The 16,860-nt window shown below is 42.6% G+C and overlaps 1 protein-coding gene across 6 annotated transcripts in view; it reads right to left on the reverse strand.

The window, feature by feature from the left end:
* DGKH (diacylglycerol kinase eta) overlaps nt 1-16,860 on the reverse strand; it is a 259,630-nt gene that overhangs the window by 78,935 nt on the left and 163,835 nt on the right. The window lies entirely within an intron of this gene.

Genomic DNA, 16,860 nt, shown 5'->3' on the forward strand with positions numbered 1-16,860 from the left:
CTAACTCCCACAGAAATTATTTTGAGCACCGCACTAAAATAGATATTGTAGTTGCTTTGAGAACAACGAAGGAATCTAAAATAAAAATCTAAGTAATCACAGAAAGAGTCATTTGCTTCTTCTGCAAAAATTAAAAACTAAAACCTTGTTCAGTCTGAACATGTATTTCATTGTCCATACTGCCTACATTTGGAAATTATCTAAGTAAAGTAACAGCATAAACCACAGGAAAACTCTTAATTTTCTCTCATGGTGTTATAAGGTTCTTGTAACATTTACAATACATACATTATTAGTAAGTAATTATTTACAACTGTTTTTACTCACCCGGTGACCATGAGATAGCCTCTGCTCCTGGTTTGTGCTATGCAGTTCTTCATTAAACTGAACTGCACTTTAATATATCTGACAAGCAACCTAACTGAAATACAGCAGACTACAAGTCACATGGAAGGGCAGTACAAACCTTTGAGCTTTGTTTTTTTTTTTAAATGTACAAGCTGCACATGAAACTGGAGGACTCCACTCTGTTTTCTATTTCCTTCAGTCTTCTCCACCCTTTTTTTTTATAAGACTTATTAACATCTGTCCACTTCTCTTCCTGAATAACAGTTAATGCAAAGAGCAATGCTTCTCTCATCAGTTAGGAGCCAAATGGATGCTTTATTACTTCAAAATGTTTTTCTGACAGCTCATCAAATGAAGCACAAAGAAGCCATTAAACCATAATATAACCCTGGTTCCAATAACAAGCACCAGGCTTCATCGAACTCATAGATATTATTTGTACAAATACTTCCCCCAGTCTTTGTTTCCCAATATACTGTATGATATCATAATAAAGATACCCATTTATAGCTTTAAAGTAAGGACAAAGCTGCCTTAGTCACACAGCTAGGTCAGAGCATTTCATGTCAATTCCTTCCTTCTGACTACCAACAGACAGTGTAGTGAAACACATTTAATCCAAAAATACATTTAAATACCTTTGCTCCTTAAAGTTCTTCTGGAAAAAAATCTTGATAATCTTTCCAAAAAAATACAGATCAAATACATATATCACGGATCTCTTATCTTTAGTAATATCATTCACATAGAATCCCTTACATGAAAGAGTCAAAAAGTCTCTTTGCCAAATAACTCATGTATAACCATACCAGATATTCCTATAGCAATACCACTTTTATTTAATATTTGTTCATATAAGTTACAGCAGGCTGTAGCAGAGGCATTAAGTTATACAATTGATGGCTACATATGAATGTTAGATAAATTATTATTAGAGCTATTAAAATAAACACACTGGAAAGTTGGAAGAGCCCCACATATTTGTAGATACAGGACGTAAAAGGCTATGAAGACTAATCTACTTATATTCTTTCTGCTTCACGCACTTCCAACAACAAGCTTCAAGGAACAGCCAGTCTGGTTATTGTAAGGGAGCCAGACATACAAAACAAAAAGACAACCTGATGTTATATGAAATAAAAATACCTATGCTGGAATAACATTAAGTTTCTGACCTCCAACCAAGAGAAGCAATGAAGCTATGAATTCAGGTTCTTTCTATCCTTAAGGGGTTTCCTGAGTTGAGAATGATCTTATGTACCATACAATACCCCACCCTTCTCTTCTCCATTTACACTGAAGGCTATAGGTGCCGACTTCCACTGTTCCCAGTGAGTGCTTGACCCCACCCCTGGCCCTGGCCCTAACCCTGCACTGCCCCCATTTCACCCCTTCCCCAAAGTCCCCACCCCGCCCCGCCTCCTCCGCTGAGCGGGCCCCATCCCCGCTCCTCCCCCCTCCCTCCTGAAAAGTCCTAAGCACCGCCAAACAGCTGTTTGGCGGAGGGAAGCGCTGGAAAGTAGGCGGAGGAGTAGGGATGCGACGCGCTCGGGGGAGGAGGTGAAGTGGGGGGAGGGGAGCTTGGCTGCCGGTCAGTGGAGAGCACGCACTAATTTTTCCCTGTGGGTGCTCCAGCCCCAGAGCACCCACGGAGTCGGCGCCTATGCGGAAGACCCCTCTATATGGGAATATTCACAAAAGGTAAGCTGAATCAACTACATTTGACTGACTTTAAAGTGCATTAAACTTCTGTGTGGATGCTTTAATTCAGAAATAAAGTGCTCTTAGTTCACTTTAAAGCGAACTAGAGCTATTTTACTTCTGAAGGAGACCATCTACACGGCTGTTAAATGTGCTTTAACATAATGCACTCTAAATTCACACCTCTAGTTAATTTGGCTTAATCTTCCTGAATGTCTCATGTAGGCATGTCATGAGTAATGTCACATGGTCCCATGGCTAAATAGGTAAATTTACCATACAGTGCTTACACTTAAAAAGTCTCTTACTTTGTGAGTGTGCACACTCTAAGTGTCTGTGGCTTTCTAATTCAAAGTAAGCAACTTAAGAATTTGTTGAAACATACAGGGTTAAAATGTATCCCAGCACAGATGACCCACCCATGGCTCTCCATACCTCCTAAATTCTTAAACAAAAGGCTTAAGTGGGGCTTAAATAGTGTGTTAATGCTTTGCTAGATTTCATTACTCTGATGCAACTTTTACCCATAGTATAAAAACCCTTTTCCTATCTTTTTGGGAACCACAAAAATCAAGAATGCCCCATTTTAGTCTTGTTAGGACATGATTCATTCACTACAAATATCACAGGTTTCCATGAAGCACCACAAAATTCACATAAAAACAATTTCAGTAAAATATTAGGGCTATCCAATCAGGCCTAAAGAGTTTGAAACAGGCAGAAGAAACCTCCTACAAGATCCTCCCAACTACATCTGCCATCCACTAACATATATATAATGTATACATACAAATACATTATCTCATCAATGGCTTTTTCCCAATGGTATTACATTCCAATATCATATTTAGTTTCCTTTCGATTGTTACTTAATTCTTATTCCACAGATGCGCACCCCTACCCAATTCATATTTGTATGTTTTTTCTCTTCTCCCTGGAATTGGAAGAGAAAAGGTACCAAAAATGGCAACAAAAATTATTAGGCTTATGGAACTACCTCCATAGGAGGAGAGAGAGACTCATAGACTTTAAAGCCGATCATCTAGTCTGACTTGCACATTGCTGACTACAGAACCTTGCCCACCCACTCCTATAATAGACCCATAACCTCTGGCTGTATTACTGAAGTCCTCAAATCATGGATTTAAAGACTTCAGGTTACAGAGATTCCGACATTTATGCTAGTTTAAAACAACAAGTGACCCATGCACCACGCTGCAGAGGAAGGCAAAAGCCCCCAGGGCCTCTGCCTATCAGAGCTGGGGGGAAATTCCTTCCCGACTCTAAATATGGTGATCAGTTGGACACTGAGCATGTCGGCAAGACCAACCAGCCAGACACCTGGGAAAGAATTCTCTGTAGTAATTCAGAGCCCATCCCATCTAGTGTCCCATCTCCAGCCACAGGGGATATTTGCTCCTAGTGGTCACAGGCAGGCCACACGCCACTGTAGTCTCATCATACCATCCCCTCCATAAACTTATCAAGCTCAGTCTTGAAGCCAGTTAGGTTTTTTGCCCCCACTGCTTCCCTTAGACAGCTGTTCCAGAACTTTACTCCTCTGATGATTAGAACCTTTGTCTAATTTCAAGCCTAAAATTATTGATGGCCAGTTTATATTCATTTATTCATGCATCAGCATTGGCACTCAACTTAAATAACTCCTCTCTCTCCCTGGTTTTTATGCCTTTGATGTATTTACAGAGAGGAATCATATATCCCCTCAGCCTTCACTTGGTTAGGCGAAACACGTCAAGCTCTTTGAGTCTCTTCTCCATTGCTCTGACCATTCTTGTAGCCTTTCTCTGCACCCATTCCAGTTTGAATTCATCTTTCTTAGATATTAGTCTTTTTCATGGCCCCATCACATTGGCTGGAAAAAGGGGTAAACAGTTAGGTGGCAAAATTTGCAGATGATACAAAACTACTCAAGATAGCTAAGTCCCAAGCAGACTGCGAAGAGCTACAAAAGGGTCTCTCAAAACTGGGTGACTGGGCAACAAAATGGCAGATGAAATTCAATATTGATAAATGCAAAGTAATGCACATTGGAAAATATAATCCCACCTATACATATAAAATGATGAGGTCTAAATTACCTATTACTACTCAAGAAAGAGTTCTTGGATTCATTGTGGATAGTTCTCTGAAAACATCCACTTAATATTCAGCGGCAGTCAAAAAAGCAAACAGAATGTTGGGAATCATTAAGAAACGGATAGGTAATAAGACAGAAAATATCAGATTGCCTCTATATAAATCTCTATATGTACGCCGACATCTTGAATACTGCATGCAGATGTGATTGCCCCTTCTCAAGCATGGAACAGCTTCCTTATGAGGAGTGATTAATAAGACTGGGACTTTTCAGCTTGGAAAAGAGATGACTAAGGGGGGATATGATTGAGGTCTATAAAATCATGACTGGTGTGGAGAAAGTAAATAAGGAAGTGTTATTTACTCCTTCTCATAACACAAGAACTAGGGGTCACCAAATGAAATTAATAGGCAGCAGGTTAAAAACAAACGGAAGTATTTTTTCACACATTGCACAGTCTGTGGAACTCTTTGCCAGAAGACGTTGTGAAGTCCAAGACTATAACAGGGTTCAAACAAGAGCTAGATAAATTCATGGAGGATATGTCCATCAATGGCTATTAGCCAGGATGGGCAGGGATGGTGTCCCTAGCATCTGTTTGCCAGAACCTGGGAATGGGCGACAGGGGATGGATCACTTGATGATTACTTGTTCTGTTCATTCCTTCTGGGGCACCTGGCATTGGCCACGGTCAGAAGACAAGATACTGGGCTAGATAGACCTTTGGTCCGAACCAGTATGACCATTCTTATGTTCTTGATGTTAGTCCCTAAGTGCATGGCTTTCCACTTTGCACTATTAAATTTCATCCCATTTCTATTACTCCAGTTTTCAAGATTGTCCAGATCTTCCTGAATGATATTCTGGTCCTCCTCATACTGGAAATACCTCCCAACTTTGTCTCATCCACAAATTTTGTTAGCACACTACCACTTTTTGTGCCCAGGTCAGTAATGAAAATGTTAAATGAGATTGGTCCTAAAACCAATCCTTGAGAAACTCCACTAGTAACCTCCCTCCAGCCTGCTGACAGTTCCACTTTCAGTATGACCTGTTGTAATCTCCCCTTTTACCAGTTCCTTACCCATCTTTCATATTAATCAACATCTTCTCCAATTTAACTAATAATTTCCAGTGTGGAACTGTATCAAAAGCCTTACTGAAATCTACGGCATTTCTTTTGTCTAAAAAAATCTTCTCGGAGAAAAAGATCAGGTTCGTCTGGCATGATCCAGTTTTATAAAACCATGTTATATTTTATCCCAAATTCTGCTGACCTCTTGGTCCTTAACAATGTTCTTTTTCAAAATTTCTTTCAGGACCTCAATATGACTGAGGTCAAACAGGCCTGTTGTTACCTGGACCACTCTTTCCCCCTTTCTTAAAAATAGGTACTATATTAGCAATTCTCCAGTCACAGGGTACAACAACCCCCAACTTACTGTATTCGTTAAAAATCCTTGCTATTAGACTTGCAATTTCATACGAGAGTTCCTTTAGTATTTTTGGATGGAGATTATCTGGATCCCCCAATTTGGTCCCATGAAGCTGTTTGAGTTTGACTTCCACCTCAGATGTGATAATTTCTACTTACATATCCTCATTTCCATTCCTGCCACTACCCCTAAACTCCTCATTACCCTTACTGAAAACTGAGGCAAAGTATACGTTTAGATCAAACTCAAATCACCACAAGGGCCACATGAGGACTAGTACATTGGCCTGAGGGCCGCATCACTGACACCTTTTCATATAAAGGTACAAAAGCCACCACCCCTGCTGCCCCCAGCTCCACCCTCACTCCACCCCTTCCATGAGGCCCCACCCCCATTCCAACCCCTTCCCCCAAAGTTCCCACCCCAACTCCGCCCCTCCCTGCCCCTATTCCAACCCCTTCCCCAAATCCCTGCTCCTGCCCCGCCTCTTCTCTGCCTCCTCCCCTGAACATGTGGCTACCCGCTCCTCCCTCCTGGAAAGCGCTAAGCACCACCAAACAGCTGTTTGGCAGTGGGAAGTGCCTGGACGTAGGCAGAGGAGCGGGGATGCGGTGCGCTGTGCGGGAGAGGGGGCGGCGGGTGAGGGGAGCATGGAGGCCACAGGAAATAACTCCAGGGGGGGAGGAGGCGGGGAGCTTGGCAGGCTGCAGAAAATAACTCTGCGGGCCGCATGTAGCCCACATGTTTGAGACCCCTGGTTTAGGTGTTAGGCCATGCCTACATTATCTTTAATCTCCACCCATCTTCACTGTTTAGTGGTCCATCTTCTTCTTTCCTTGTTTTCTTTTTAGTTATATGGCTATAGAAACTTTTACAGTTGATTTTAGTTTCCTTTGCAAGGTCCAACTCTGCTTGGCTTTTGGCAATTTTCACTGTTTTTCCTACACTTTCTGTCCTCCAAGAGGTAGATTTCCTTGCTGATCCATCCCATTTCTTTTCCTTGCTGATCCATCCCATCTTCCATTCCTTGTAGGTTTTCTGCATTCTCTTTGTGGGACTGGGGGGATATGACATAGATGTAGAAAATCATGAATGGTACGGAGGAACTGTTATATTTACCCCTTCACGTAATAGACGAACAAGGGATTAGCCAATGAAATTAATAGGCAGTGGGTTTAAAACAAACATAAGGAAGTACTTCTTCATACAACACACAATCAACCTGGGAAACTCATTCTCAGGATGTTGCAAAGGCCAAAAGTATAAATGGGTTACAAAAAAATCAGATAAGTTCATAGAGGATAGGTCCAGCAATGGCTATTAGACACAATGGTCAGGGATACAACCCCATCCTCTGGGTGTTCCTAAACCTCTGACTGCCAGAAGCTGCCACTTGATACATTTCCCTGAAGCATCTGGCACTGGCCACTGTGGGAAGACAGGATACTGGGCTAGATGGACCATTGGTATGACTATATATGACCATTCTTACATTGGCAGGGTCTGTCCTCAGATGTTTCTAGTACATCTCAATTTTTGTGTCATCTACATATTTCTTCCTCTTTCTAAGTTATTAATGAAAATATTAAATAACATGATCCCCTATAGCAATCAATGTAATACCCCCACATACTGTTATCTGTATTGCATACATTATGCTAGGTGCTTTACAGAAAAGTAAAAGAAAAGTTCCAATCTGGAAGAGCTTGCAATTCAAAGAGAGAAAGAGGAAGAACTCTCACAGGAAACACCGAAGGAGGAGTTGAAAAGGTAGGATCAGAACCAGGAAAGCACTAGCTCTCTGAAGACTAGGAGAAGTTTAGGAGATACAAGTGTTCAACCACATCAACCGCACCACCAAAAATGATGAAGATGGAGAAAAGGCCTTGGATAAAATGTTCAGAAGCACCTAAGTGGTTTAGGCCCAGATTTATGTAGGTATTTAGACATTGTTCTGCTCAGTGCTACAATGCTTAACTGACTGAGAAGCCTAAATCTCAGATGGGGCAGTAGTTGGAGGAGGAGATGGTATCAAAATAGGCTCTCAAGGCAGCAGTGAAGGCACCACATGGGGCAAAGAGACGTTGGGGAGGAGGAACAGGAAAGATTAGGGACCAAGAGAGGACTGCAGATAAAGGATTAAAAAACAATAAAAGGGGTGAAAAAGTAAGTGCTGTTTTCTTCAACCCTTTACTGTGACAGTCTCCATGTTTTACTTCTGAATAATAGAAGGGGATATTTGGCAGGAGAATGAGGTGAGGGTCACCTTTTTTACCCTACCTCCCTTCTTCTGCAAGGGCTGTCAGAAAAGAGGATTTTCACACACACTGATATTGGGATTTTTGATCTATTCTCTAAAACAAACACACACAAACCCAAGCAATTTACTTTGTGTCCATTTCCCTGGAAATTGGAGAATCAGCTTTTGTTCTGCCAGTTTGATTTTTCACCTAAGAGAACTGGGATCAAATTCATCCCACACATAAGGAGGTGAAACTTCCATTAAATTCAGTGTGAGTTGCACCTGCTTCCACCAGGGCTAAATCTGGCTATAAAATTCTGTACATTCCTCAATCCGAAGTGTTTCTGCTATAAAAGATAAGCTGAGAACTGTAAAAGTAAAAAATACACAAAGGTGAGCCCTACAATTTAATTTAATTTACTTTTTTAAAATAGCATATAGCATAATTCTTCAAGGAGCTAACATTACATCAGATTCCTGAAGGCCTCGGGTACATGAGGACTCTCAGTTTCACAATGCCACAGTGGGGTAAGATTATCATTATAACTATATACTTTGCGCATAGATACAAAGACAGACATTAATCTGTTTCCTAATGGTCACTGTTCATCTTAAGCCCAAGGCCTTTATAAAGTAGATAATTTATAATTCATAGATTGTATGTCATGTCAATGTACTGTAAATTATTCGGTTCATTTGGCCTCTGGTAGACTGGGGGGCACTAGATAACATTACTACATACTTCAGTTGGAATTTATGTAAAACACTGCCTAGAATATTTATGCACTTCCACAAAATACAATATGTCATTCATATTGTAATTGTATTGTCAATATTGCAATGAGAAATGCTGACTCATTTGCAGGTCTTCTGGAATTCTGAATCTGCTTTGCAGCTTCCCTCCTTGCTGTAATCATACTCACAACTAATTTTTATTGTCTCAGCACATCCTGTCTTATAGTGACCCTAATACCATAAAACCACCATTAGGAACTGCCATCATTGTTTTGAAACAGGTATATCAGCAGCGCTGACTGATATAATCAATCATAGGTAAAGTGAAAAACCAATTCAGAAAGCACAAACACAGCATATGCTAATTAAGAAAATAACAGTGTACACAGCTCAGAGGGGGAGACAGTAGTGATGGCAAAACACTCAACTTCCAGGAACATGATATTTGCACAGAAAAGCTTTACAGTGCTTTAAATTACTACTCACAGGCATTACAGGACTATCACTTGACATGGCCAATCTTAAATTTGTTTAGTACTCACTGTAGCACACTGATCACAATTAGCCTGTTTGTTCTTTATATGGCTGTCATAGTTATCACTAATTTAGCTGAAGTCCATTATATTAAATTGATGCTTAAAGTGTTACCATTATATTTAATATTTTCTGTTTGTACTAGGCAGATGGAGAAAACACATATTCATCATTCAGCTCACTGTTACCGGACTAGCTGCACACTGTCCTTTCTTGGGAGTCTCTTTGAGTGCATCCTCTTTATGTATTCTGGAATTGTCCTGAAATGAAATTCCACAATTTGTCCATCCTCAGATCAGGACCTGGATTACAGCCCCCTGGTTACCGACTGTGATTTAGTTAGCAGGTCCAACAGGGACTGCACCCTGCCAGGATTTCAATTTGGAAGGCTGGCATATGTTTGCAGCAATACCGAAACAGCTTCTTCAAAACAAAGCATGATTTATTTTGCCAGAAGGTACACAGCACTTAGAAACATAGATTTTAAATCACTAAGAATCATACACACACACACACGTTTCCTTAGCCTTTTCATCCATAGCTCAGATGGATCTGGCTTATTCCCCATCTTTGAGTGGGCAGAAACAGCAGACACTGCTTGCACCCTGGTTCCTTTCTGCAGCCATGGATTAAGGTTTCCTGGGGCCCTGAGACAGACCAAGTGGGGCCCCCCCACCCCATCTGCCTGTGGCCCCCACCCCCATTCCGTCCCTTCTGCCTGTGGCCCTGCCCACAGCCCCACCCCTTTTTGCCCCTTCCCTGGGGCCCACCCCTGTTCCACCCAGGGTCCCCCCCACTGCAGGCCTGCAACCCCTTTTGCTCCTTTTTGCCCCCTCCCCACTGCAGCCCCAAGACCGGAGAAGCTCTGTCCCTGCACCATGGCACCCAGGCCACACTAGGGAGTGAGAGCTCCTCCAGTCCCAGGGCTGCAGCGGGGGTCTGGGTGCTGGGGCTTCCCCTACCACCCCCCACACTTCTGCTGGGGATGGAACGGTGCTGGAGCTTGTCCTGACACTCCATAGCTTCTGTCGGGAAAGGGGATGGATGCTTTGGGGGCGGAAGGGAGAGGAGAGTGTCTTTCCCCATCCCACAACTACTGCCAAGGACAGGGTCTACTGGGGGGGCTTCCCCCATCCCACAGCTGCTGCCGCATAACGGGGTTGGGATGCGGGGGCTTCCCCCACCCACCTGCCTGGCGGCTGGGGCTCCAGGCTTCTGCCTCCATCAGCGGATTTTTTCCAGGTCCCTGCAGTTGGCTGGGGCCCCTGAGGTCTACTGGCTAATCCACCACTGCTTTTGTCTCGGTTTCTCAGCCACCCTGTCAGCCTTTTCACTGACAGTTTCAGGCCAACCTCTCACCAAATCCCCCCTTTCTGTCTTTAGCAGATCAGTGTTTTTGATCTCCAGATTCTCAGCCTTGGCAAACAGCCCTGTTACCACAGTCTGGGCTGAGGAGTCCCTCTTCACATCTATAAACTTTGTTATTGTTTGAAGGAATGCTTCTTACCTAGATCATTGTTTTACCTTTCCTGGGTTCCTAGTTAAAAACTTGGGATGGTTCTCTGTATAAAGTCCCTTCCAGCCCTTATCCAGCTGTTCATCCAAAAATTCTTTTAGTCAGTTTGAACTATTATAAGTGAACCTCTCCACAGGGTGGCTTCAAAGGAGCTAATAACCAAAAAAATTACATTACCACCCCTCTCCTCCTAGAGGAGTAACATATAATTCCACAATAACACATACACAACTGCATTTTTAATACAATGGACACCAAAGGTATTAAACCTAATTCAATAAGGTTTACCTTAATCCCATAAGGTTTGCCTAGGATATTGCAGGATTCTGTCAGTCTATCACACAGTGCATTTTTACAGCAGCACAATGTTGCCCTGACCTCAGCTGGGTCCTCCAATGAGAGCCCCAAATTGCATTACTCATGATAAATTTGTGAGTGATGGTAACATTATAATTTTAACACATATTGGAAAGGGATGAGGGCAGACGAGGGAGGGGGAGTTAAGAAAATCTAAAGAGACCATAAAACATAGTTCCATTTTTTAAAAGTATCTCAATTTTGGGGGGTCTGACTCATATTTCTTGTATTTTTCAGCTAGGCAATACTGCATTTGAATTGGGACATTGTGATAGGTGTTCCCAGGGTGCAACCTGAACTGTGGGACCACTGAGCCCTTTGTCCCACCAACCTGGGCTCCTTCTCACACAGTGATGCTGTTGCTAAGCCACAAACCTTTGTCAGGCATTGTACTTACACAGACATCCACAGGCAGGGACACACCTAACTGAGTTACATGCTTCTCATGAACCATGAACGAACTAAATAGAGAGGCTCCAGCCAATTCCCCCAAGCTTCCCAGCCTTGCACCCCAAAACTGTACCATCTTGCACTAGTCAGAAGCCTGACCAGTGTAAGTTCATTAACTTTGCCACTTTTACAAAGGAAAGTGGACATACACCAGCCTTTATAACCTGAGCAGGTTTCCTACGCACTTCAACCAAAATACACTGTTTTAGGTAAAATATAAAACAGATATATTAACTACAGAAAGATAGATTTTAAGTGATTATAAGTAATAAGTGTAGAAATGAAAGTTGGTTACCTAAAAAATAAAATAAATTTGCAGTCTAAGTTCTATAAACTAAACAGAATTTGAATCAAGCAGTGTCTCACCCGGATAGATAGTACAAGCAAGTTACAGATCTTCAATACACAGGCTGGAACTCTCCTTCAGCCCAGGACCACCTTTCCAGTTCAAAATCTTTGTCCTTCAGACATGTTTCTAGGTGTTGAGTTGTGGGGGGAGTGAGGCTAAGAGATGATGTCACTTCCCCTCTTTTATAGTTTCTTCCAGCTTGCTGGAAAGCTCTATGCTCATGACCCCATTGGTCAAGCATTCTCCATTGTCTACGTGCTCTTTCTGAGAAGTCTCCATTGTATACAGATCCTGGCATAGTAGCTGGGAGTGTGGATTCCCTTTACTGGGCCATCAGCGCATCTGGCTACTCCATTGTTGTACCTGAAAGGCTGGTTGTGGGTGTTCCCAAACTCACAACATATTTCAGTAACACACATGTATAAATAGAGAAAGAACTGACAGGGATTTGTAGGGGATCTTAATGCATGACAGTCTCTGTTAGCAAGAGTTAGGCTAGCTGTAACCCTAATAAGGCGAGATTTGTATAAGCGAGGATTGTGAGAGGCGAGTGGAAAAGAACTGTGTGAGAAGTTGTTTCGACCTTGTGTAGATAATGTGTAGATAATACGAAATGTAGACTGCAGTCTCTTCAGTGAGAAAAACAAGATATCAGGATGACCTATGTATAAACAAAATGCAGCTGTTACTTATTATTGTCTGTAACAAAAGTATAAATGCTTGCTGTAATTGTTTACCTGTTGAGAGACCTGTCTAGGAAGGAGAGACCCTATGTCCTAGTGCACTCTCTCCCTTCTGTAGCTGCTAAACAGAATAAAGTATCTGACTCTGCTGCACCCAACCAAAAAGTGAGAACTAAGTTTTTCTCTGACACACATATAGTAAAACTTCATATCTTCACATACAATGATAGCACATACAATCCATATTAATGTTCAACAGAGCAAGACTTTTAAAAATTATACCTCACAAGGCATACTTTGTACAAAACTTATCATAATTATATGACAGTGGTGAATATGGGGGTGGTCCAGGGTGTTGCTTTGAGGCACAGAGTGCCACAGACTTTCCACAAATAGGTCACAAATATTTTAAACAGATAGCAACTAACAACAGAGAGGCAAGTGAGCAGCACATGTGGAACTTGAACTGAAAGTTGGAAAAACCCAGAGAGGCACCTGGCATTTCAGGTACAGGTTAACAAGGATGGGAATTTGCCTGCAGCAGGAAGGAGGGTGGTTGGGTGTCTGAAGAGGGATAAATCTGCACTTGACTGGTGATGTTACTGTTAAAGGCATTCCGGCTCTGATTCAGCAAGGTACTTAAGCACATATGTAACATTAATCCCATGAAGTTGCATGCTTTAAGTCACATACCTGGTTAAGTACCTTATTGTACCAGAGCCTTTGCTGTTAAATTTGTAAGCGGTCACCTGGCAATTCTGTAAAAAAATCATTTTTGGTTATGTTGATAAATATAGGGGTGATTTTTAGGGAGAAAGGAAGGGTTGTTATACTACCTGGATGTCTTTAAATAGTTTTGCCTTTATAAAAAGGCTAGAGAAAAAGTTTTGTAGTGTCTGCAACATACAGCACCCAATAAAAGCATACCTATTATATTAAGTGGTTATATTCACAAACAACATAAAAGCACACTTATACACACAAAAATGTTCACAAGCAGACTCCTTTTAAAGAACCTAGAGATCAAAAAAACACACTAAGAACCTCAGTTACTGCACCGGGTGAGTAACCGTCTCTTCTTGTTTGAGGAGTGTCCCTGTAGGTGTTCCACTTTAGATGAGTGTACAGCAGTGCCTGTCAGTGGAAGGAATGGGCTTCAAAGTTGTAGTCATGGTGAGTGATAAGATGGTAAGTACAAACGGAGCATCTGATGAGGAATGCTGCTCTAATGCATAATGTTGTATGAATGTACAAGCTGACACCCAGGTTGCTGCTTTGCAGATGTCCACTGTGATGTTGCACTCCACTTATTTTATGAAAATATGTTTATAAGTGTGAATATGATGCAACTGGAACATGCTTCATGCAAAAGATCTCTTGTAAGATATCATTACAAAGCTTATAATCTACTGAGTGTGTTCATCCTATTTGTATGAATGTATCATTCTTGTATCTAAAACTAGAAATATGAAGTATTACTCTGAGGCCCTATTGTAATTATGCAATTAGGCCATTAATAGTGGCTTAGGATCTTGATGGCACCCATTAACTGGAACAATTGGTTGTAAATGGCTGTTTACTTGTAAGACTTCCTGTATACATGGGTGCCAGCCAGTGAGTAATGAAGTCTTATAGGACACGTGAACATATCACATGATACTGGAATCCATCTTAAACCTGGTGCTTTTCCATTTAGAAGGAAGGGTGGGAACCCAGAGAGAGACAAAGGATTCCTGCCTTGTGCCAAAGATATAAAAGGGGTGGAACAGAACAAAGGGGGCTGCAGTCATGAGAAATCCCCTAGTTACCACCTGAGCTGGAACTAACAAGAACTATACCAGGGGAAAGAATTGGGCCCAGACTAAGAAGGAGTCTAGTCTGTGAAAGAAGCTTTCTGGAACATCTCTGAAGGTGAGATTTACCTGTATTCAGTTTTTTAAATGTATTAGGCTTAGACTTACATGTTTTGTTTTATTTTGCTTAGTAACTTACTTTGTTCTGTCTGGTATTACTTGAAACTACTTAAATCCTACTTTTTGTACTTAATAAAATCCTTGTTTATTAATTAACCCAGAGTAAGTGATTAATACCTGGGGGAGCAAACAGCTGTGCATATCTCTCTATCGGTGTTACAGAGGGTGGACAATTCATGAGTTTATCCTATATAAGCTTTCTACAGAGTGCAACCACTTTTGGGTTTAGAGAGCATGGCCCCTTTAAATCTTTTTCTAGGGGGGAAGGGGAGCACTGAGAGAAAGGAGGGAAACTCGGGGGTGTGGCTCTGGAGCTCTGAGGGTGAGAAGGGCTGCAGCCCGCAGGCCCTCACAAAGTGAAGCAGCAGAGAACCTGCCTGAGGCCTGGGAAGGCTGATCAGGGACACCCCAGGACAGGAGCCCGGAGCAGCATTGTGCCAGGGAGGAATCGCCCGAGAAGGACAGGCCGGAGCTTGACCCAGTATCACGGCTGCCCAGAGCTGCATGGGGCTGTGAGTACTGAGGCTTCTGACTCTGCACTGGGAATAAGGAAGGAGGCTGCTAGCTAGTTAAATGGGGAGGTGGTCGCTCTGGGTAGCTTTGCAGAGAGAGGCAGAAGAGGGCACCGGAGGGGTTTGTTGGGGAAAGTTCACTAGCGCCGAAGACGACCAGGAGCACCCAAGACTCACCACTGGACTGGAACTGTGCTCAGGACTCCTGAACTCTGTGTGCAGACACATTGCTCAGTGTCTGCCCTTCCAGACTGTGCTACCACTGGGCCTGTGGGGCCTTGGTTTGGATGCAGCCCTGTTCTACTGCTCCCTCTATATTTCCCTTTGTTGTTTTTCTCCTCTCATCCATCCCTCTGTAAATAAATATCTCCCTTTGTTATATCCATTGTACTTTTCCTGTGGGTAGGTGTGTTCACTCTGGGGGGTTTGGAACAGGTGTCCCTGAGGTGAAAGGGATTTCTCCTACTGCATTCCTGCGCACGCCATCTCTTGGCCAGAGCTGCCTGCAGAGCAGACTCCATCTTGGTCACGAGGGCACTAAAGTTACAAGAGTAAAATGGATTTATTTGGGGTTTCTGGGTGCTGGTGAAAGGTGACCTGCTTAGCAGTTTTTGGTTAAAGCCTGCAGCTTTGGGGGCATGGTTCAGACCTGGGTCTGTGTTGCAGCAGACTAGCGTGTCTGGCTCAACAAGGCTGGGTTCTGGAATCCTAAGCCATCAAGGAAAATGGGCTCAGAAGTAATTTCAGCACATCAGATGACAGTCCCAAGGAGGTCTCTGTGACCAAACCCATCACATCCATGATGGGGACATTGTTAAGGAAGGTTATCGAAGCAGCTAGAGCTCTGGTGGAGTGTGTGTAGGTCTCTGCTGGGGATTTAAGCCGTTGCTGATGACAGCAAAAGTCAATGCATCTGGAGATCCATTTAGTCTCTGTTTAGATATGGTGCCTCCTTTTGAGCATGCTGTGATAGAGAGGAATAATTTTGGTGATTTTGAAAAAGCCTTTGTTCTCTCGATGTAAAAGACCAGCATCCTTTTTATGTCCAGGGTTTGGAGTACTGCTTCTTGTTTATTCCCATGGGGTTTCAGGAAGAGCAATAGGAAATGAATGCGTTGTTTCAGATGGAATAAGGTGGCAACCTAGTTAAAAACTTGGGATGCGGTCTTAAGGTAACTTTATTTTTGAAGAATGTTGTGTATGGTAGGTATGCCATGAGAACTCCTAGCTCTCCCACCAATTTGGCAAACATGATGACGACAAGGAAGGCGACCTTAATTGAAAGGTGAAGTAGTGAACATGTCACTAGTGGTTCAAACAGTGGTCCGATATGGCCCTATAACAGTACATTAAGTTCCCGGGATGGAGTAGGGGGTTGTATTTTGTGGTAGATATTACGAAGGCCCTTAAGAAAATGCTTGGTGGCTGGGTGAGTGAAAAATCAATAACTCATCCAACTTATGGTGGAATGCCATGATAGCTGCAAGGTGTACTTTGACGGAACTCAGGGAGAGCGCCAATTTCTTATGTTCCAACATATAGTCCAATGTCAGAAGAAGAGTAGAGTAGAGTGCGTGATTTATTTATTTTGGCCCCATATAGTGAATCGTCTCCTGTCAGGGCTAATTCCCCACTCTGGCACTTCAAATGCAGAAGGTGGGGCCCGCAAGGATTCTAAAAATTAATACTGGCCACTCCAGGCTTGTATTAAACTCCCAAGGTTACAGCTATTCTCTGACCTTGGATTGGTAGATGCTGCCACCACCCAAGTGCAGAACCCCTTTGAGAGCCCAGGAAGGTGCACTTGGGAATTCCTTCCTGTGGGGTAACCTCAAGCCCTTTCACCCCCCCTCTGGGGAAGAGCTGAGAAGAAAAAAAGTGGAAATCAGCTGTTGTCACCAGCTAATTAAACAACATGTTCACAAA

The sequence above is a fragment of the Mauremys reevesii genome, linkage group 1 (genome assembly GCF_016161935.1).
Source record: "Mauremys reevesii isolate NIE-2019 linkage group 1, ASM1616193v1, whole genome shotgun sequence".
Lineage (NCBI taxonomy): Eukaryota > Metazoa > Chordata > Testudines > Geoemydidae > Mauremys > Mauremys reevesii.